Below are 24292 nucleotides of genomic sequence, written 5' to 3'. Positions count from 1 at the left end.
ATTAGAAAAGCACAAAAGTGTTCAGTAGGAAAAAAATGTAATCTAAAATACTTTTTTTAAATGTTAAAAGTACAAACAATTATGAAGTATACCACCACCATCCCCCATCCGATACACAAACGTATTAGCGGAAAACTAAAAAGTAAGACAAAAAAAAAATTAAATAAATAAATACTTTATTTGGAAGAAATGTGGCGGCAGAGTGGACGACTGGTTAGAGCGTCTGCCTCCCAGTTCTGAGGACCGGGGTTCAATGCCCAGCCCCGCCTATGTGGAGTTTGCATGTCCTCCCCGTGCCTGCGTGGCTTTTCTCCGGGCACTCCGGTTTCCTCCCACATCCCAACTCTAAATTGCCTGTAGGTGTGAATGTGAGTGCGAATGGTTGTTTGTTTGTATGTTAACTGCAATTGGCTGGCAACCAGTTCAGGGTGTACCCCGCCTCCTGCCCGAAGATAGCTGGGATGGGCTCCAGCACGCCCGCGACCCGAGTGAAGAGAAGCGGTTCAGAAAATGGATGGATGGATACCACCACCACCCCCCACCCGAAATACAAACGTATTAGCGGAAAAGTAAGACCAAAAAAAAAAAAAAAAAACTTTATTTGGAAAAAATGGGTATAGTAGTACTAGTAAAAAAAAATGTATATATAATATTCTTAACACAAAATATTCAGAAACAAGACAAAATAGTATTACAAAAAGTATTATGGGGGAACCATTCTAGAAAAAGTAGAAAAAATACAAACATATCAGCAAATATTACAAAATATTAGGCAAAAATACAAACATTACAAAATAACACAAATATTTAACAGAAAAATACACAAATACTGTCATGGAAAAAAAAATGGGGCAGCCTTCCGCCTTGTTTTGCAGCACCTTAACATGTGGCATGAACTGTTTCATCCCTACTGCGGTGGAAAATGGCATTAGAATCCAATCAGGATCTCTTTGGGCTGCATTTGTGTGGATAACACACACAAACCGTCCTATTACTGAGTCAAGGACTCCATTTTGAGTGGAATTAACACTCCCCTTCCCACCAAACTGCCCTTACGACTAATTAGTAAGATATTTGTTTTCCCAGAAATTATTTAAAGTAACACATTATGTTTGTTTGGACAATCTGTGTTGCCTAGTTCGTCCTTGGGATTCCTACAATAAGTCTTTCAAAGTTCAGCGAGCTCACGTCGGAGCACGGGAGAGGAAGTTCAGGCAAAGTTCAGTCAGCAAAAAAAAAAAAAAAAAAAAATTAAGAAAAAAAATCTTTGTGCTTTTGAAACCAAAAGACGAAAAGTGAAAGGCGGGGGTGGAAGATATAAAAAATAAAGCTGTCTCGCTGAGGATGTTTCTCGCTCCAAGACAAATGTGCCGCTAACATCATTGAGGATGCACTTTTATTGCATGCTAATGTGATTAAACTGTGAAAAGTGTGTGGGGGGGGGGTGGGGGGGGGGGATTCATGTTACGACCTTGGCAATCAGCACAACTCCTCATCTTAACTCAGGCGCCACTTCTATAAAGCTTCCAATGATAATTCCACGTATAAATAAAGTAAAATGAGGCTGTGTTTTTTTAATTTTTTTTTTATTTTTTATTTGATGTGCTGGGAAAGTGGGAAAAAGGGGGAAAAACGGGGTGGTGCCACAAAGTGGAGACTGTGGAGTATACTAAAACTGCAGCTTTGTTGGTTTTCTCTGGAGTTTATCTAAGAGGAGACTGCGGGCAGTTTGACAGTTAAGAATGTCAAAAAATAAATTAAATTAAGATGGCCACAGTTCTCTGTCTCCATTGTTTCCTATGGGGAAATACCAACAAACTGCAACATTTCGACCTTGCGCGATTAAGCACAAATGTATAAAAATGCATCAAACATTCCGGTCGCAGTCGGTGAACCTCCCTGCTGCCTTCCCTCCTCATCCCGCACCTGACAGCATCAATACGATGTTGCCGAGACAGAAAACAGGCCGGAATTAGACTGCGTGAATAATTCATTAGCGCTGCTGCTCGCCTCCCATTCAAGTGACAGCGCTTGTGTTTAAATGATGAGTCGCCACACAGTTAGGACAGGAAACAGCCAGGTACACTTTTTGTCTTTTTGGATTAAAATCATCGTCACACACAAACACACACACACTCACAAACTCACGCTCGCTCACAGAGACACACACAGAGAGACTTTAGAGAGCGCCGGGATCCGCCTGTCAACGTCCCACCGGCTCAATTGATGAGATCACTCGCCTTCTGTTTTACATGAGGCTTTCATTTATTCAGTAGCCTCCTTCTTGTGCGCGTGCGCATGTGTGTGTGAGTGTTTGTGTGTGGGTGTGCGTGCGTGCGTCAGGAAAAGAGAAGGGAAGATGGACGACGGCGAACAAAAGTAGGGCAGCAGAAGGATGCGAAGAAGACAAAGAGGTCAAGAAAACGGGTTAGCTGGTGGAAAAGGACGTTTTGAAATACAACCCCAATTCCAATGAAGTTGGGATGTTGTGTTAAACATAAATAAAAACAGAATACAATAATTTGCAAATCATGTTCAACCTATATTTAATTGAATACACTACAAAGACGAGACATTTAATGTTCAAACTGATAAACTTGATTGTTTTTAGCAAATAATCATTAAATTAGAATTTTACACGTTCCCAAAAAGCTGGGACAGGTTCATGTTTACCACTGTGTTACATCACCTTTTCTTTTAACAACATTCAATAAACGTTTGGGAACTGAGGACACTAATTGTTGAAGCGTTGTAGGTGGAATTCTTTCCCATTCTTGCTTGATTTACAGCTTCAGCTGTTCAACAGTCCGGGATGTCCGTTGGCGTATTTTACGCTTCATAATGCGCCACACATTTTCAATGGGAGACAGTTCTGGACTGCAAGCAAGCCAGTTCAGTACCTGCACTCTTTTACTACGAAGCCACGCTGTTGTAACACGTGCAGAATGTGGTTTGGCATTGTCTTGCTGAAATAAGCAGGGGCGTCCATGAAAAAGACGTTGCTTGGTTGGCAGCATATGTTTCTCCAAAACCTGTATGTACCTTTCAGCATGAATGGTGCCTTCACAGATGTGTAAATGACCCATGCCATTGGCACTAACACAGCCCCATACCAACACAGATGCTGGCTTTTGAACTTTGCGTCCATAACAGTCCGGATGGTTCTTTTCCTCTTTGGCCCGGAGGACACGACGTCCACAATTTCCCAAAACAATTTGAAATGTGGACTCGTCGGACCACAAAACACTTTTCCACTTTGCATCAGTCCATTTTAGATGAACTCGGGCCCAGAGAAGCCGGCGGAATTTCTGGGGGTTGTTGATAAATTGCTTTTGCTTTGCATAGTAGAGTTTCAAGTTGCACTTACGGATGTAGCGCCGAACTGTATTTACTGACATTGATTTTCTGTTCCCGAGCCCATGTGGTGAAATCCTTTACACATTGATGTCGGTTTTTTATGCAGTGCCGCCTGAGGGATCGAAGGTCACGGGCATTCAGTGTTGGTTTTCGGCCTTGCCGCTTACATGCAGTGATTTCTCCAGATTCTCTGAACCCTTTGATGATATTATGGACCGTAGATGATGAAATCCCTAAATTCCTTGCAATTGTACGTTGAGGAACATTGTCCTGAAACTGTTGGGACTATTTTCTCATGCACTTGTTCACAAAGAGGTGAACCTCGCCCCATCTTTGCTTGTGAATGACTGAGCAATTCAGGGAAGCTCATTTTATACCCAATCATGGCACCCACCCGTTTCCAATTAGCCTGTTCACCTGTGGGATGTTCCAAACAGGTGCTTGATGAGCATTCCTCAACTTTCTCAGTCTTTTTTGCCACCTGTCCCAGCTTTTTTGGAACGTGTAAAATTCTAAGTTAATGATTATTTGCTAAAAACAATCAAGTTTAACAGTTTGAAAATTAAATATCTTGTCTGTGTAGTGTATTCAATTAACTATAGGTTAGACATGATTCGAAAATCATTGTATTCTGTTTTTATTTATGTTTAACACAACGTCCCAACTTCATTGGAATTGGGGTTGTAAATCAAGCCTTTAAAATATGCACTGTGATTAGTTTTTGGGGGAGGGAAGGGACAAAAAACAAAGCCAATTTCATTTATTTAAATTGAATAAATTTTCATATTTGAACTATCAATTTAATTGCCTTTATATGGTATGTATTTAATTCGGGCATTAAAAACACTTCATATCAATTAAAGCAAACAATAAATGTCAATTAAAAAATGTATACTTGAAGGAGATTGAGGTTGAAGCTGAAGGACAGAGAAGAAGGATTGGAAGTACAGGTCATCACTGCGGGAAGAGAATTCTACGAGACCGCAAGCGTGATGCAGAGAGCTTCTGAGGGACCACCACTGAGCGGTCATCTTTTGGGCATGTGTGTGCGCGCGTTTGCATGCGCGTGTGTGCGTGTTTGGCGACATGAGGCGACAGCGGGCAGGGCCTGGATGTGCTCCAAAAAGTGTTGCGAGGATTACGGCAATGTCGGAAGAGCCGCCGCGTTTATTAAACCCGGCTAGCAACAAGGCTCGGGCCTCATGGAGATTTCGGGCGCGTTCGATGGACGCAATCAAAACAAACATCTTGTTTACAGTGGAAATGCCACAGGAGACGTGATCACCACCTCCTTGCACAAAAGAAATAAACTGAATGAATAGAAATAATTCAGAGTTTGAAAAAAAAAAAAAAAAAAAAGAAAGAACTTCCCAGGCGCGCTTGGCCATTAATAAAGACTCAAAATAATCCATGAAGTCAAAATGTCCACTGTTACATATTGAGCATATCGCGTGACTAATGCCATGGCTCCTCTCGCCAGTATATTCATGATAACCGCCACATTGCACAATAGAAAAGACTCAAAATAATCCACACAGTCAAAAAGTCCAAAGTGTGCTCAGTTACCTTTTGAACATGTCAAATAATTAACCTGACAACTCCTCTCGACAGTTTGTCACGATGATAACCGCCTCCTTGCACAATAGAAACAAACACAACAAATAGTAAGAATCTGCAGTTTAAATAAAAAAAATAAAAAAAAGTCCAGGTGGGTTCAGCCAGGGGCCACGACAAGAACGCTCAGCTTCAATCACATCACAATCCATAATAGATGCCCAATGTAAATATCTCATGAAGGCGCGCTATGGAGAAAATGAGTTTGTACTTGGTTGGACACACACACATGCACACACACAGTGAGTATATATGTAATATTAATGCTCTTAATGGATGCTACGTGTGAATGTCTTTTTACTCCCGCACTTTGTCTCGACTTAAAGAGGACAGCTTGGCATTTTACATTTCATTGACTTCCTTTCTTAAAATGGAAAAAAAAAAAAAAAAAAAAACTATTTGTTTATCACACCACACAAAACGTTCTGCAGGCTTGGTCGCAACTCAAATGAGGAAAATACTGCCAACTGTTTTTTTTTTTTTTTGGGCAAAGCTCAATACTTGTAAACTATTTAAAGCCACAGGCAGTATCAGCAGGATGTTAGACAAATAGCTTGAAAGTGCCTAGTTTGCATTATACACACTCATCAACTGTTGTTACTGAGTAATTTTACATCCTGGCTTGTGGCTAACAAGAACAACAACTATCTTGTCTGTGTCTTCCAAAAGCTACCAAATGTAATAAATCGGGCTACATTTGAAATAGATCTTGAATTTTATTATATTTGTATTTTCGGAATTGTATTAATTTGATTTAGGTTTTATGATATTCTTATTGGAGTCACTGATGGTGTCGTGGTACACTCGCCTGACTTTGGTGCGGGCGGCGTGGGATCAGTTCCCACTCAGTGACGGTGTGAATGTGAGTGCGAATGGTCGTCCGTGTCTATATGTGCCCTGCGACTGACTGGCGACCAGTTCAGGCCGTCGTCTGCCTTTCGCCCGAAGTCAGCTGGGATAGGCTCCAGTGCCCCGCGACCCCTAACCAGGATAAGCGGTGTTGACAATGGATGGATGGATATTCATATTGCCAATCGTGTTAGCCTAACCCTGTATTTTTATTCAAATCATCATTTATTTTATAATTGTTAAATTAGTTTCAGCAATATTTAATGCATTGAGCTACCTTAAGATGCATTTATTTATTTTATTACATTGTCTTAGTTATTGTACTGTATGGATTTTATTAGTTTTTTTTGTTGTATTTTTACCCTGAATCACACCCATTTCTTCCTAAAGTAACAATATGTAATAACTTGAGCTAGCAATAGATTTCATTTTATTTATTTAATTATTTAATTATATTGATTGTCATCACCTTGACCTCACATCAGTTTCTTCTTAATAAAAAAGAAAGCAACAATACATAAGAAATTAAGCTACATTCATATTTTATCTTGCAATTTCATTACACTATTTTTATTCATTTTTCAAAGCAACATTATGTATTTTTGCTTGTATTATTTATTAAGATTTAGTATTTATTTGTCTTTATTTTATTTTATTTTATTATTCGAATTAAAAGATATTTTTTCTTTTACTATTTTTTTTTTCTCTCTCTTTTGTCAGTCAGCTTGATGTCCTTTCTTAAAGCAAGATTACGTGATTATAAAATCGGTTTAAAGCTGAACTTTTTGGCACCTTAAGCTCTTAACATTAAGTAATTGACGCAATTATTGACGTAAGTAATGCTAGCATGTATCCACTTAGTGTTGAAGCTCAAGGATAAGGCAGAGAAACACGTGACGCCAACCAGGGACCTTTCCCAAAGAGTTAACTCAGTTTTCAGAGGCGAAGGCTAGTTGCCAGGTCCTCTTGTTGCTATTGTATTGTAGTACAGCTACTAAAATAAACATTTGGTGACATGTGCTCCGCTGTCTGGATGGCGATGATATGATGAGCCCCCGCGAGGTCTCACAAGGGACCACTAAAAGCGCCGACCACCCTCCACGACACGGAGTTATAAATCATTCAGGAAGAATCAGGGTCAGCTGAAGTGCACCATCATTTTTATACGGCGTGCCGACGGGACAACGTCCGCCGCCGTCATGAAGTTTGCGTAGGGCCGTTTAGTCGTCCACCAACATTAGCTTCGTTACCCCTGAAGAAAAAGGAGGGCTGGCGACGGGGTGCCCATCGACCGGGACGGCTGCCACAGTTGCCATGGTTACCTGCGCGGATGGCAGCACGCTAACCAAAGAGGGGCCTCAGTTGGGGGTTTGGGGGGAGGACTCAGAATGCCAGATCGATGCAAATAGAATTCGATTAAGGTTAGCTGTACTTTTGAGTTACGACTACCAAGTACGTGCGGCAAGGGAGTCTCGGGAGGGAGCAAGCAGCGGAGAAAACAAGGTCCACGATCAAAAGCACCTTGCTGACTGGGGGAAAGGGGTAGAAATGCAAACAGTGACCGGTCAGCTCAAGGTTTGAGGTCACCGAGTGGTATCGGCATAACAATGATGTGTCTGACAAAAAGTGCCCTAGGTTTTAATCCAGTCAGTCAGTGTTCGGGTTAAGGGCCCCAGGTACAATCTCACCGATTGGGATGAGGATCAGAATGCAGCTGTGACCAAATAAAACCTGGTTTCCCTTCAGAGACTGGCATAGGGATAAGAAGGCTGTCTTTGACTCAAGGTTGTTAAGAATGGAGGATGTGGTCGATGTCTATCTATGGTTTAGGGGTTAAGAGCTCCAGGTTGACTGAACTCCCCCAGGTTCGATTCCACTGACTGGCATAGGGATAAGACCAAAGAGCTGGTTGGATTCAAACCGAGGTTCATTTGACCAAAGGGCAGACTCTCACCATATTTTTCCCCCCAATATTATTTTGCATTGTTCGATTAAAATTGAAAATGTGGAATGTGAACAAAGGACCCTCGATTAGATTCCACCCACAATTATTGGGATAAGAATGCTGACTGTCACCAACGGTTCCCAGGTTCCATTCCAATAACAACTAAAAGGATAAGAATAGAGTCTATGACAAAATGGTCACAGCTTTGATTCTGACTATCATCTGTGACAAAAAGGTCCCAGATTTGATTCCAGCAACTATCTTCTGTGTCCAAAGGGCAGACCGTCACCAAAGGATGCCAGTTTCCCGAGATTTGATTCAAATCGAGAATGCAAGCTCTGACTAAAGGGTTCTCGGTTCGATACCAATGACTGGTATCAGTAAAAAAATATATATATAAACGGTCACCAAAATAGCAACAGGTTGAATTCCGTCAACGAGAACAACAATAAGACTGTAACCAAAGGGTTCCAGGTTTGAGTCCATAGCCTTCACAGACATCATCTGTGACTATAAGGCGGCCTTGCAATCAAATTTCATGACTGGTACAGTATAAGGGTATGGGCAGCTTCCCACTTTACTCGTAGCCAAGTTGCCCTTGAGCAAGGCCCTTAGAATTGACACAAGACATGTTAACAGGACACATTTTGCGCACTCTCCTTCTTCACACAGCAACACAAATAAAAGGTAACTTAGAGATGTTCAATCACGTCCGGCATTGCGGGGGGATTTTGCGTGACTGAAATTAGCATTTTTATGGAGTTCCGGTGGCCTTGGCTCGCCCTTAACTCTGTGTGAACATGCGAGCCAGGAGATAGGGACGTTAATTAGGGAACGGGAGTAGCAGCATCACAATGGCAACGAGCACTCAATGGCTCCATTGCGTTATCGCTGATGGGCTCAAATTGATTAATGGACACGACGGCGAGCAGGAATGCTGAGCCGGACGTTCCTTTTGATTAAGAAATTAACCGATTTAAGACTTGGGATTCATCGGAGAGTAAAAATGCAATCATTTAAGATGATTTTTGTGTGGGTGTGTGTGTGTGTGTGTGTGTGGTTGGACATTTCAAGGTCCTTATTGTGGACACCCAATCATTTCCAAAATGTCAGTTATATATTCTATGGTTTACGGCTATAGTGAAAAAAAAATAGATGACTCATACAACCATCTAAATATCAATATAACTAACAGTCTCCTGTCTTCTTCACAAGTATGGGCTATGGGGTAGGGTGGGTTTTATGTTGTGAAGAAAACTATCTAAGCCTGGCTGCATTTTTAGAATACATTTGAATGTATAACTCTGCATATGCGGATGTGCAGCAAGTCAAAATGGCGGCAGCTGTAAAAAAAAAACGAGTGCATTTGAATCAACACCTATTCGTTCATAGCCGTGGCAGTTAGTGTTAGCTCAAACCCTTCGGGCTTCAGCTACAAAGCAAAACATGTCAGGAAAAAGCCGACCACAACTTCTGAACTTTATTTAATCAAAGGCACCTTAAATTGTGGCAATTGTATGCGGACTCCCATTTAACATAAGTTTGAATGACTTTTTATATCCACTGTAGGCTACATGTAAAGCTCTGCTGCACACTCACATGTACTGTATGTTTGAGGCTACCTAACAACAGCACACACTTGGTCGTATTTAATGGCCGTGTAGTGATTATGGGAGTCAATTACGGATGAAAAGAAGAGTGCTTGAAGTTAATTAAATCATGTATGAATTAAAAAAAACCTTCAACTTTATTATTATTGAGATTATTACGGGTGGCTTCGCATGTTGTTGTTGTTTTTTTTTTTTTTTTTTTTTTATCCGCACGCCTACGCTGCTTCACGTAAACGTATAATTGGAGCAATCAATCAGATACAAACACACACAAATACACACACATAACCTCCAACCCGCCCAGCAACAGCATCATTTGTTTAGCCAGCATGCTCCACTTGGGCCTACACAGCCTCCAGAGAGTTATGAAGAGACTCCGCACCACATGACGGCTTATCTCCACATCATTAGTAACAGCACACGCTTGACTCGTCTTAATCATTACACGGTTGCGGTTCTTATTAAGAAGAAGAAAAGAAAAACAAATCAAGGGCTGGATTGGGATTAATGCAGCCAATCATTAGCAGTCGCTGAAACCACTAACAAACAACATTTGTGATTTCCGCCACTCAAGGATGTCGCTCATTGTTTCATTGTTGTTAGCGTAGCACGTTTGTATGCTTCTCTTTGGCTGTTGCTATGGCATTTTGGGGCAAAAGGGATTGTGTCCCAAAAATTCTGCCTAGCAACAAATGCAGGGTAGACATTCAAATTGGACATTGTAGCAATAGTAATTTATCTACTTTGTGGGACAGCGAGCCCTATGTCCCAAGTTGCCGTAGACTTTGGGGGAAAAGTGATTGTGCCCCACAAATTCTGCCAAGCAAAAAATACAAAGGGCGGATTCAATTATGATATTAATGTGTCACTTCCTGGTTTGCGAGGACCCCTCTGCCGCCTGTCCTTTGTCTTTTATCTGCTATGTGAGGCAGATGCCTGCCAGAATGCAGTGGAAAGTCTTTTCCCAACCCCATTCTGCCGACCTGTCGATAGCCACTTTTGTGCGAACAGTTTGTTTTGTCACCTGCAGAGCACTTTCACACACACAAGCCAAAGTACTGCTGTGTCAAAAAGAAAGGTGCACACAGAGAACAACAGCACTGTACCCTTAAAAAGTCTAAATGGCACAGCCTATCCCGATGACATTATAGTCTGATAACGCTTCCCTGATCCATACAGCTGCCTACAGTGCAGGAGATGGATGGGTGTGGGGTCCCCGAACAATATAGGATGCGCTCAGCCGTATAATAAGTGATAAAAGCCCATGTACTCGCCCTCCAGACTTTTTTTGCGTCCCCCCCGGCGGAGCTCGATGGCGGGGATCATTTCTCTTTTCGCCGCGCAAGACGCGTTCAATCTTCTTTTTATACACCCTAAAAAGCAGCAATCTGGCCCCGCAACGTTTGGCTTTGAATGATGGCGACATGGGCCGAGTGCCACGCAAAGGTGGAAGCAGTTTGTCACTTTCCCTACGACACATGGCGAGTGCCCTTCAACTGGCGACCAAGAAAAAAATATGTGTGGAACAAGAAGAAAACTGGCATATTTTTGGGTTAGTTGAACATTCTTTGACGGTTTCGGATGCAGGAGCAATATATTGACCATTTCAAACTTCAAAGACAATCTTGTCGTCAATGAAAATTGATGTTTTCACAACCATCAAAGATAATCTAGCCTTCAACAAACCTCACACATTTTTTCATGAACACAGACATATGTTAGATTCCTTGAGACTTAATTGTTTTGGACGTTTAGGAACACAAACTGGTTCATTGATGACAACATTTTTTGGGGCAGCCAATGACCAGGACCATTGGTGAGTACTTGATATATCAAAGAAAATTTATTTGGCAAAGAACCTAACGTACAGTAAGATCAAAGACAATAGTTGTAACAATAGTAATAATAACAATAGTAATATGAGCTTGTTTTCAAAAACGTCAAAGATGATTTAGTCTACAATAAACCCGCCGTGTGTTTTTTTGTTCACAGCAAAAACAATTCAGTTATTCAATAACATACACACTTAAGACAATTTACTATTGAATGAACCTGTGCGCTTTGCAAACAAAGACAGTTGAGGCGCCAAGTAACAAACATGTTTTTGTGACACTGACGACAATTTCAACCTTCAATGAAACTAAGGCATGTGTTTTCGTCAACATCAAAGACAAATTTTCAAAGACAAAAAAAAAATGATTGCGGTTGTTTCACTTGGCAAAAAGTTTGAATGGGGAATAGTGAAAAGTGTCACCAACTTGAGGTGTCCTTGTTCGACGCTTGCCCGAGGGCACCGCCCCACCAGCCACCAACCACCACCGCCTTTCATCCCTCCAATAATGGGACCTTCCCAAAGGGCTTGAAGATTGCACACGGCTCCTTTAGAAGTTAATTATGCCGTAAAGGAGCACCGTTTGCGCTGTAAAAGACGCCACCGGGTGATTTGGTCTGCATTCTAATGGAGTCGACCCAGCTTGGGAGCTTTATCTGGCCACATAACCAAGTGATAGTTAATACAGAGCAAGCAGATCGCAGCAGTGTATAAACCTGCGATGAGTACGCTATGTACGAAATTGATTAAAGATGGAAAAGTTGGTAAATCTCCAGAGAAGGGGGAATGTATTGAGTGCCGTTATTGGAAAATGTGCAAAAATTATAATTAAGCTGGTGGACGCCCACAAAAGGCCGGAGACCCGCTCTAAAATCAATGTGTTCTGTATGCCATGACTACGGCTATAAACCGATAATGTGTCCAATCAACCAAACAGATGGTTTTATAAACATCAAATACAATCGTGATCGGTGAACAAAACATTATTTTCATAAACATCAAGTAGGGCTGCACGATTATGGCCACAATAATAATCATGATTATTTTGATCAATATTGTAATCACAATAGTTAATCATGATTATTCCTCGTGTTTGGGAAAAATCGTTATTTTTATTGCACTAATTTTGAACAAACAAAATGTGCAAATTGCAACTTAATGGAAGCAAACACAGTTCATGCATAGAAGCCAATAACATTAGGCTGCAAGCGCCGAATTTTCATTTGAAAATCCCCGTCGTCAATATAGTGAATTGTCAAGGACGGTACGTCTCCGTTGGTCTGCTTGACCATTGCTCAGTCATGCACGGTCACAAACTGAGCGTGCCGGAGCTTAATGAAACCTTAACCATCCGTTCGCCCCCTGGTGGCTGGCTGACTAGGTTGCGCGCACTGCTGCAAATGATGCACTTTTCATATGCAGCAGTGCTCGCATTTTATATGTGAAAAACGGCAGGCCATCAGGCTCATGCAAAATTGCGATCACGATTAAAATTAGATTCATTGTGCAGCTCATCAAGGATCATCAAGGATAATTTAGTCTTCAGTGAACCGAACTTGTGTTTTCGTGAACGTCACTGACAATTCTGTCGTCGATGTGTGTGTCTCCGTGAACATCAAACCCATTTTTGTCACCAATGAACATTTCTAAAACCATTAAAGACCATTTAGCATCATCAATGAACCTAACAGACACATCAAGACAATTTAGTTGTAACCATCACGGATGAGGATAACGTGTTTTCGTGAACATCAAAGACAATTTTGAAACCAACAAACATTCTCAAAAACATTTGACCATGTAGTCATTATTTAACATAACATACATGTTTTTAGTGAACATAAATGTTTTTGTAAATTTTGAGTCATCAATGGACTTTTAGCATCCAATAACCTAATGTAACTCATTTTGTAATAGACCAAAGACAATTAAGTCTTTAATTATCATAAATATCATTTTGTAAACATAAGACAATTTAGTGTCTTTTTTGAACATATCAATATGTATTTGTAAATGTCAAAGACTATTTAGTCCCCAAGAACCTAATGTAATGAACATAAAGTGGTTTTCACAAACACGTGAAGCCAATCTAATCTACAACGAACCTAACATGTTTTTTCTTTGTAAATGTCGACGATCAGCAGTAAATCTTGGTTTCACTCTCGGGAGAAGCCAAACAATACCGAGCGCAGTTATTGGAAAATATGCAAAAATGAATAATTTAATTGGCCCACAAAAGGCCAACGACCCGCTCTGAAATCAATGATCACTCCTACACAGATGTTATCGCTGCAGACATGACTGCGGGAATGACGAATAGCTTCAGTCTTGGCCATTTTTATGAGCAAACAGTCTTATCGGGACAGCGATGAAATAAAGGCTAATCACAGAAAAATCAGGACACGCATCCATCTGTCTTATTTGTGTATTTAAATTAACAGCGCACTCTATTCAGTGAACCTAACATAAGGTTTTGGTTTTCCTAAACATCAAAGACTGTTTAGTCTTTAACGGAACGTACGTGTTTTCCCAAACGTCAAAAGACAAATTTTGCCTTGAATGAACTTCACATGTATTTTTGCAATTCAAGACAATATAGTCTTCAGTGAACTGAACATATGTGTTTTCATGAACATTGAAAATAATTTAGTCTTTAATTAACCTAAATGCACATTTTGTTTTACACATTAAGGACCATTTACATTTGCCTAACCTACGTGTTTTCCTAATTAGCAAAGACAATATAGCTTCAGTTAACCTAACTAACGTGTTTTCGGAAAGAGTGAAGACAATTAAGTCTTTGGTAGACACTGCTGTAGTGACCAATGAAATGAGTAACACCTTCAATCTTGGCCATGATAATCGAATCACGATATTGTTATGTGGCCTAGTCATGAAAGAAAAGCTAATCGTGGAAAATTCTGGACATGTTCTATTGTCTGTATTGATTGTTTGCAATCAAGATTTATCCATGCGTCATATTTGTGTGTTTAAATAAGCAAAGCATTCAGGTTTTTGATGACCGATCAAAGACGATTAGACGCTGGACCGTTCTCACTGATGATCTGTCGCCATCATCAAGCCCGGTGATTGCGACTCATCGTGCAGCCAAGCAATCAGTCGCTCTCACAAATCAAGGTGTTGTTTTCCCCCCTCCTCCCACCCTTGACCTGGAAAACATAAAATAATCTTCTCCTTTTCCAATATTTTCGATTGTTCGCGGTCTGAATGCTTGGGATAGGACGCTAGATGGCAATTAACCAAAACATCGTGGCCCAGGAATCATCGACTCCCCCACCGCTGCCTCGCTACGCGACGCACAGCCCGGCTATAAATATCACTTATCAAGCGCACCGCCTCTGGAGAGCGAGTGAGGCGCAGAGAGAGAGAGCTTTGGGGGACAACAACAAGACCAACATCGGCACAAGTGCGATTGCTCGACGAGACAAACTACATCCATCAACGACCACCAGAGATCCTTACTCATCCCGCCGACCTCCAAGGCATAAATTAACGGGAAATCCTGCAGTTTACATGCAACAGTGAAGCGAGCAGAATGTTTTCACAAAAAAAAAAAAAAAAAGACAAATGAGTTTTCAATTAACCGGTTTATCTCCACATCAAATATAATTTTAGACTATCTTCGATAGTCTTCATAAAATATGCATTTAAAACAATTTAGAATCAATCACCAATGAATGCAGCCCACACATTTTTGTAAATATGAAAGACAACTGAGTCCAAATAACCTGTTTTCAATAAACATCAAAGACAATTCAGTCTTCAACGAACCAAACGTAAACTACGCATTTAAGACCATTTAGAATCATCGATCATCGCATGAGTTTTCCTAAACATCAAAGAAAATTGAGTCTTTCATGAATCTAACGTATTTGTTTTTGTAAACATCAAAGGCAATTTAGTGTAACAATCGTTTCATAAACAATCAAAACTATTTAGTCTTCAATGAACCTAACCAACGTGTTTCCTACCCATCAAAGACATTTTAGAGTCATCAACTCAAAGGGAATTTAGTCTTCAAAGAGCCTACAATACATATTTTAATAAACATCGAAGACAATTAAGTCTACAACAAACCTTACATCCGCATTTTCATAAAAATCAAATGCAATTTTATCTCCACCTAACATACATATTTTATGTACACTGATCAATCAAAACAGTTTTTTCAGTGTTTATGACAACACATACGTTAGGTTCATTGAAGAAATTGCCTTTGACATTTACAAATGCAAGTGCATTAGTTTAATTGAAATATAACTTGGCTTTAATTTTTACTATTCTCTCTACTCTATTAAGGCTTTTGCACAACCCAAAAAAGTATGTGCTCTTTGCATTGCGTTCACTCAATAGCTAATTGTTCTCGTTCATTCTAGCGGGTTTGAAATATTTAAAAGGGGTCTAATTAATGCAAAGTAATACAAAAAAACAACAACGATACACTTACCTTACTTAACATGCATGATTTACTGGTTTTAAATAGTCATGCGCTGGACCTCTGCGTCCAATCAATGTAACTGCTTAACGGGTAAGCGAGGCTAACGAAGGTCGCCATTTCCATTCCGGTGCAGCATCACTCCATTAAACTGCAGCTACTGGCCGGCAGCCCACTGTGAACAAAGTCGGCGCGCTTGGACACCTCGCACCGGCCTACCCAGCATGCCTCAGCATGATCCTGGCAACGCTTGCCGGCCGCCCTGAAGACACGAGCGTGGCATCGCTCCAGTCCAGCTGGAAATGTGTCTGGCGACTGAAATCCATCTGCAAAAAGCAGCTTCTCATCTGTCAAAATCCACTTTGTACCGCGGGAAATGTTCACAAATGCTGTCGATGGGGAACACGGTATCTCTATCAGCAAATACAGAGACAAAAAAGGCTGGCAGACCACTGCGCCATTACATTTCTGCATTTAGGTCATTGGGCTTCGTACGGATGCTGAACCAGATTTTGCGCTAAATTAGCACGTTTTTGTTTTTTAAACAAATGTCATCAAAGTACAAACACATGTGGATGACCACAATATATCTCATCTGACACTTCACTGTATATAATAATGTGCCAAAACTTGCGGTAGTCTTATTTTAACCTGTGCAACTTTTGGAGAATTTCTGTTCGTCTTATTTTAATCTGAGCAATTTTAGGAGGATTTATGGTAGTCTTATTTTAACCTGTGCAGTTTGTGTGGGATTTACGGTAATTAAGGATAAAGTAATTAGGATTGGTGGTACGATATTTATTTCGTTAACATGCACAATTTTGGGATTCATTTTAGTCTTATTTTAATATGGGCAATTTTTGAAGTGCTTTACAGTAATCCTTTTTTAACCTGCACAATTTTGGGGGCATGTGCTGCACTTTATATAAATCTGTAAAATCTTGGGGAATTTTACGGTAGTCTGATTTTACCCTGCGCAATTTTTGAACGATTCATTCTAGTTTTATTTTAATCTGGGTAATTTTTGGAAGACTTCTGGTAGTCTTATTTTCATCGAGGAAATTTAAGGAGGATTTATGGTAGTCTTATTTTAACCTGTGCAATTTGTTAATTTTATTTGTCTACGCAACCTTTAGAGGATTTTTTGTTAACATGCAATTTTGCGGATTTATGGTAGTTTTATTTTAATCTGGGCAATTTGGGGGGTATTTGCGGTAGTCTTATTTGAACCTGCGCATTTTTTGTGGAATTTATGCTCATCGACGGCAACATGATTAAGATATCGTATTGAAAAAAACGTTGAAAAAAAAGGAAAAAGTTGATCCTTCCACTTTAATCTTGAAGGCTCTGTGCTCGACAGTGAAGACGAGAAACTAGGCAGCCAATTCTCTCAAAGGTAATCCTCCACAGAGCGGCCAGCCTGGGGTAGGCTTTGGGCGGCTGCTTGGGGAAGCAGGAGAGTTCCTTGGCTGTGACTCTCTCGCCTGGCAAAGCTGCTATCAACTTCACACAAGTCTCAAAGGCGCCTCGGGGAGTTGACCCGCGGGTTAAATGCGAGTACGTCGTCCGGCCTGAGATCGATAACATCTTGGCTTCTCCCCCAACTGAGTCGAGGAAGGGTAAGAGTCACGTTATCGTTTTCTTTTCTTTCGTTGCGGTTGTTTGCATTTGAGCTAATAACGGGTCTCACATTGGGGTTAGGGTTACCATAATTAATTAATGATTAATGAATTAATAAATAGTTGAAAATTAAAGCGCTCATAAGAGGTCTTATGTGTAAGTTACGGTTAGCGTAATAGCATTTTTGTTAAAGAGGTAAAAATAGGTCTCAGGTTTGTGTTAGCATATCGTTCGAATTTTAATGAAGGAACCGACAACAGGATTTATGGTGTAAATAAATTATGGCTACCATATTGTTGGCATTTTCCTTATATAAGTGAACAACATGTCTTAGAATGGGGTTAGTGGTTGGGATGTGGGTTATCGTTTTAATTAAGGCGCTAATAAGAGGTTTCAGGTGGAGGTTATGGTTATCATAATGTTATCATTTTGGTTAAAGAGCTAACAATAGGTCGCAGGTTGATGTTAGGGTTGCATAATATTTCGAATAAATTTTGATTACGGTGGAAACAACAGGTTTTACGTTGAGGTCAGGGATTACGTTTAGGTTATCATAATTTTAGTACTTTGGTTATCTTGCTAGCAACAAGGCAATTGATTTTGGGATTAGGGTTAAGGTTAGCACGTTGTTAGCATTTTTGTTAAAGAGCTAACAGGCAGTTTACGTCAATGTTAGGGTGAGCATAACAATAACATTTTGGTCAAGGCACTAACAACACGTCTTACATTGGAATCAGGGCTAGTGGTTAACATAACGTTAGCATTCGGCAGTTATCAATCCAGCATTTGATGTTCTGGCGGTTAATATTCGGGCAATGATGCAATTAGCTTGCTAATTAACATGAAAGTCCGTCTTTTCTTTAATCCTGGTCAAACACTGACATGGTGAATTGTTGGTGCAGCGTGACAACTTGTAGAATTACTCCCACTGTATGTGTGTGTGTGTCCTCTAGAGTACATTTTACACTCAAGGCAAATATTTGCTTGCAGGGGCCATCACGAAGTATCTGGGGCAAGACGTCTGGAGTGTCGGATTTTAGCAAACAACAACTAACAAAAAAAATAACTACTGATTGGACTGAAGTGCTATCATGAAGGCAAAAAGGCAAACAGCGTATTGAAAATGTATGATTTTTGAAGGGTTAGGGTTAGCAGAACATTAGCATGCTGGTTAAGGAGCTCAGAACAGGTCTTAAATTGCTTAAATATGGATTAGGGTTACAGGGTTATAGTTTTAGTTAAGGATCTAAGGGCATGTTTTACTTTAGGGTAGTTCTTACTTTAGGGTAGTCTCTTCAACCAACCAGGTTTTAAATAAGTTTTAAATAAAAGGTTAGAGTTTCCATAACTTCAACAATTTGGTAAAAGAGCTAATCACAGGTTTTAATGTTTGGGTTAGGCTGAATCTAGCATTTTGGTTGAAAAGATAGGTATTACGTTACGTTTAGCGTTAGCAGACCTAACAACAAGTTTTATATTAGGGTGAAGGGTAGGGACTGGGTTAGGATAATGTTAGCATTTTGCTTCAAGAGCTAATATTAGATCTTGTGTGGTGGTTAAGTGGTTAGGGTTAGGATTACAGGGTGAGGACAATCTTAGCATTTTGGGTGCGATAATAGGTTTTACATTAGGTGCAGCGTTTCTGTTTAAGAGCTAATAACAGGCCATGTGGGTATTCGGGTTAGCATTTTGGTTTGAGAGCTAACAAAGGGTTTTAGCTTGGGGTTAGAGCTAGCATAACATTATCTTTTTTTTTTTATATATATAGGTTTTATGTTGGGTTTACGGTTAGGTTTAGAGATCAGGGATTAGGGTTAGTATAAGGTTAGCATTTTAATTACAGGAGCCATCAATAGGCTTTACGTTGTGGTTCAGGTTAGGGTTAGCATGATGTGAGAATTTCGGTTAAAGAGTTAACAACAGGTTTTATGTTGGGATTGTGGGTTATAATTAGCATGTTGTTAGCATTTCGGTTCAGGATTTAACAGGTTTTAGGTTAGGATTTGCGTAACGTGAGCAATTGGTTGTAGAGCCGACAATAGGTTACATGCAGAGTTTGGCACAATGTTAACATTTGGGTTGACCGGTTGAATTGGTAATTGTTCAATTTAAAAAAATTATTATTATTATTATTTTTTTTTAATTAAAACTGCCCAAAGAAATGACAGCTAGGCAACAAAATTAATGCTGTTTCATTTAAAAAAAAAAAAAAAAAAATACATCTTTTTTAGGATAAAAAGTTTTTGGGGGACTTAAAAGGGAATTAATGGGAGACAAAGTGCGTTGAATGCGAATGTCAGCGGACCTCCTGTGGGCCCAGATTAACTATTTACAACTATATCCAAAGATAATGCACCACCATCACATCCACCCACCCTCCACTCTCGAAATAACAGTGAGATGGGCTATTAATGATACATGAACGTAATTACATTTCTGCAAGCGCTTTTTGCCTAATAGGCCCACAGAAGGATGAGGGAACGCATGGTAATTAAAGACTTAAAGCTTCTCGTGGCGAGCAGGCATCGTTTTATGGTGTTCAGGAAAATAAAAGTGTGCATTTTCGCCTGCGTGATTTAATGGCTCGCAAACGTAAACAGGAGAGAGGAGAGAGAAGGAAGGAAGATGAACCATAAGGGAAGTAAATCCACAATTTTTTCTTTTGCTAGAACACATGGTATGTGTCGCCACTAATCAAAACCCGCTCTTCTGGTTAATATTGATTTCGTGGAATAAGAATTCTGCGATTGGCTGGCGACCAGTTCAGGGGCGTACCCCGCCTCTCGCCCGAAGATAGCTGGGATAGGCTCCAGCGCGCCCGTGACCCTAGTGAGGATAAGCGGTACAGAAAATGGATGGATGGATGGATGGAATAAGAATTAAACAGAACAATTCATCAATCTACAGCAATCTCAGGGCGCCACCATTTCAGGCAATATCACCCTCTTCTGGCGTGCCGAAATATGTACATCATTGAACTAAAACCGGTTCGCAGACTCCCTTTATATTTATTCGCTGACATTATAGTTTGAACCTGAACTTGCTAAATACTGTTCGAACTATCACGTCAGCAATCCGCAGCATCTAAAGGGAGTCCGAGACCCTGTTCCCCGGATTTGGTCACATGATGTTCGTAGCCATTGCGGGGAAATTAACGTCACACCAACGTCGGTTAGGGTTAGCATTAGATTATTGTGTTCAGCGGGCTAACGCTAAACCCAAGTCACCACGAACATGATTCGTGGCCTCTGTGAAATACAAGGTGTCAACGTAAGCGCTGGCGTTTACGGCTCGTCTACAAGCGGCTGTGGTGGCCGTTAACTTTTACGACGTCGCACGCAGAAAACAAATCAAGAGTCAATCTCACATTAAGGACAAGATGTGCCGATGGGAAAAAAACACAGCTGGGAGATAATAAAACATAACGGCTAAAGCCATGACTTTGCATTTTTCCCGTATAACGTTCCATCCGTCAGTGGAGTTAGTTTTGAAAGAGCCTCTGTGTCTCTCGCAGGCGCTTGAAAGGGAGTCGCATTCATTTTTTTCAGTGCGAGAAGGCAAAGTGAATGATTGCCACAAAGACAATGATCGGACAATTAGGCGGGGGAGCTTGTCGGGTATAAACATCGGCGGAGTGTCTTTCGATCAGCGGCATCGCATCGTTATGACGTCCTAATGGAACCTTCTAGTGTTTCATGTCTCGTAGAAGTCGCATTTTCGGGGTGCGACTGCATGACACCTCAAGGTTTGTCATTATTTAAGTATGTTGAACACAACACATTTGAATGATATGCTAGAGAAAAACACTGATCAAATTAATTTTGTTCACATTATAGATGCCTCGAAAATATGAAGTGAAGTGTGCTTTGACACAGAATTATTCTTTAGGAATACAAAAAAAAATTGGATACAGTAGGTATGTGCCCAATGAAGTTGAGTGTGGTTGAGTTCTCAGGGTGGAACGTACAGATACATTAAATTTTTCAAATATTTTAGATGGCAATAAAATATTCCATAAAGTGTGTTTTACCACATAACTACCCTCACGGAATTATATATATATATATATATATATATATAGACAATATTTTTTACAAATAAAACTATTTTGGATACATTGTGTACCTAATGAAGTCTACGTTGCGTGTTGTCGAGTCAGTACTAAAGTTATGAGGGAAAAATACAGATACACTAACTACCACTACTACCACTTTTAGTTGGTTAGGAAATATTGATATATTTTTATATTTGCTATTTTTATAAATATTGTTTGGCTGCATACACTTATTTCTTTTTTATAATTGAGAATTTTGGTACTGAATAAAGTGTCTGTTGAGTACTGTTCTAGTCTCGGTAAAGATTAAAAAAAAAGAAAAAAAAAACGTTAAATTGTTTTACATACATTTTAGGTAGTATCAAAAATTCAGTTCAGGATGTTCTGCCGTGTGGCTTAATTTTTCTTTTTTTTAATTTTCTAACAATTTTTGTGTTTTTTTCTGCAAATACCTGTGTAATAAAACAGAGAAACAGGGGAGAAATATTCTGTAATTTGTGATTTGCCACATAATGTATATTAATTTGTAGAATTTGTAAAAAAAAGTATTTAGACTTTTTTTGTGTAATTTTTGTTGACGAAATAATAAATACTTAAGTGCCAAACATGGGCACGACTGCGCGCTAGGCACGGCGTCCGCTCGGCAGAGGATGAGCTGCACTGTGTTTGTTTACGGAGCAGACGTGTGGCGCATGTTCCGTGTTAGCAGTCAAACTACCGAACTACGGCAGCATTTCAGCGAGTTCTTCCCCGACGTGGTAACACGCGACTGACAAGTGAGCACAAACACGGCTTTTTTGGTGTTTCGGGCGGTAGGCAAAAGTGGCGCTGAAGGCTCTCACCTCGTCACGCTCTTTCCGTCCTGGCAGAAATTGGTTCACCCCCTTATCCGTCACCACCCCTCCCTCCTGGGAATGACAGCTGAATTATCGGTTCTTTCAGCGGGGAGACAGCTCATTCCGTCGTGTCAAAATAAGCGCCCCAGCCCTAGCCACCATCTGATTCCCGGCGCATCCTAACTGCCACTGCTTAGTATGGCAAGTTGCAATTTCATTACCCTTTGTCTTTCCCCAACGCTGACGTCCTTAACCGATGACAGCCACCTCGACTCGTGAGGATTCTCTGCGGTCGCACCTGCGGTGCCGCCATCACGCTATTGCTGTTTGCACAAATTGCTCCATTTGTGTTTGAATACCAAATACCGTTCCGGGAGATCGTATCCGTCGCCCCTTAATGGAGCCTTTTAGGTCTTTGCTGCAATGGCCGCCGCTCGGGTGGAAAAGGAACCATCCCATTGCTACAGTAAGTGTGGTGTTGTTATTGTGAAACAGATATTTGCTCCAGTGTGAAATAGGGACTCAGGAATGTGTCGCTGTGAGATTACACATTGTGGTCATTAAAATCAACTCGATATTGCACAGTTGTGCTGTGATTTTAGTGAAATTATCTGCCAATAGAACATGAACATTTGACTTGGCATGATTTCGGCATAGGGTCAGTCTCAAAACCCCCATCAATGTCTTAAAACAAGTGTATTTATACTACCTACAAATACTGAGTGAATTTCAGCCAGCATCAAAGGATTCGCTCTGAACTATATGCGGTGCAATAATTAAAAACAGCCAGGTACTGCACAGTGGTACCGTTGAAGTTCAAATGCCACCAACACTTTAACAATTTGGATTTGAACTCAAATTTCGATGAAAAACAAGACGCCCTCGCACAACCTCATTTCAGCCAACAAAAATGAACTCCACATCATATCGTCGTTGTCGGGCAGAAACCTTGTATGCCCAAATATGGTCAATTACCTATTTTTTCCACAAATCAATACTACTGGTCTGTCCCCACGTCTTCTCTTATTTTTAAGCATTATAACCAATTTGGACTGTTGAAAATAGCTTGAGAACAAATCTCTTAACTCTCTTGAACCTTCTGTGAATTGTGGTAAAACTCCGCCTCTCCTCTCACTCTGTGGGAAATTTCAAAGTCTGGATGTTTTTTTTTTTTTTTTGTTATTCTAAATAGCTTAGATACATTGGAATTATCCTGTTTTGTTAAAACAATGGATAGCTGTAATTATTTGGTGCAGAAGGAACAGGTCAGCCACAAAGGTCAGTTAGGTATAGATTAATTTCCGCCTATTCCATTACTTAGTCAGCTCATCAATTTATTTATTGCGTCGCTCATGTCGCCAAGACCTTTAAAAAGGAATTTGGGAAGATGATGTACCACAGTGGTTCGCTTTAGCGGCGATATCTTAACATTAGCAATTGAACATGATTTTGCGGTGGCATCGTGTTGATGATAATGCTCAATGGCACATGACAGCAATATAATGTACTACACCAACTTGTATGAAGCGGTGTTTGGTACATCAAACAAGACGCTGTTTTTGTTTTGGTATGTTTACCTATGATGTTTAAAAAAAAAACACATTTTGTTGAAAAACATGACATCATCAGGACACTTCATTTCAGCCAGCATCAAAAGATTATCTCTCTGTCATAGGTGTTGCAATAATTAAAAAGGACCAGGCGCTGGAGAATGAGTGGTTGGACTTTAAACCACATTCAGTTGACCTTAATGTAGGACAAAGCAACCAAGGATTAATAACAAATCCGACTATGGTAAAACATCAGTGGAAAAAAACAACTCTACTGCCAAGTGTGACCAGTTTTGTTGAACCGCTTTTATTGCAGCCCGCCCGCTTCCATCTGGATGTTATTTACCAGGCATTCAATAATACATTATTCAACCAATTCATTCCCAAGAAAGCGGCACCTGCATAGTTTTTCCTTTTTTCCCTGATTAATCTTCATGCATTTGAAAACAGCTCCTAAGATCACACACTTTTAAAAATAGATTTGCGTATACATGCCGCCGCTGTGAAGTTATTCTCGGACACTCAAGAGTATACATCACGTCTTTGATGCGCCTTCTTGTCGTCGCTTGA

At 40.3% G+C, this 24292-nt stretch overlaps 1 protein-coding gene across 3 annotated transcripts in view; it reads right to left on the bottom strand.

Annotated features, from left to right (window-relative positions):
- The window catches only part of fstl4 (follistatin-like 4), a 115715-nt gene that overhangs the window by 69048 nt on the left and 22375 nt on the right, over positions 1–24292 (bottom strand). Inside the window, exon 1 of one of the 3 annotated variants that reach the window (XM_061703022.1) lies at positions 15675–15775. The exons of the other annotated variants lie outside the window; for them this stretch is intronic. The gene's annotated coding sequence lies outside the window, so the exon portion shown is untranslated. Of the gene's footprint in view, positions 1–15674; positions 15776–24292 lie in introns of those variants that run through there. 3 annotated transcript variants of the gene reach the window in all.

This window comes from Phycodurus eques, chromosome 17, assembly GCF_024500275.1.
Source record: "Phycodurus eques isolate BA_2022a chromosome 17, UOR_Pequ_1.1, whole genome shotgun sequence".
In the NCBI taxonomy this organism is placed as follows: domain Eukaryota; kingdom Metazoa; phylum Chordata; class Actinopteri; order Syngnathiformes; family Syngnathidae; genus Phycodurus; species Phycodurus eques.
Note: the sequence above shows the minus strand (reverse complement) of the source record. Positions and strands in the feature narration are given on the sequence as shown.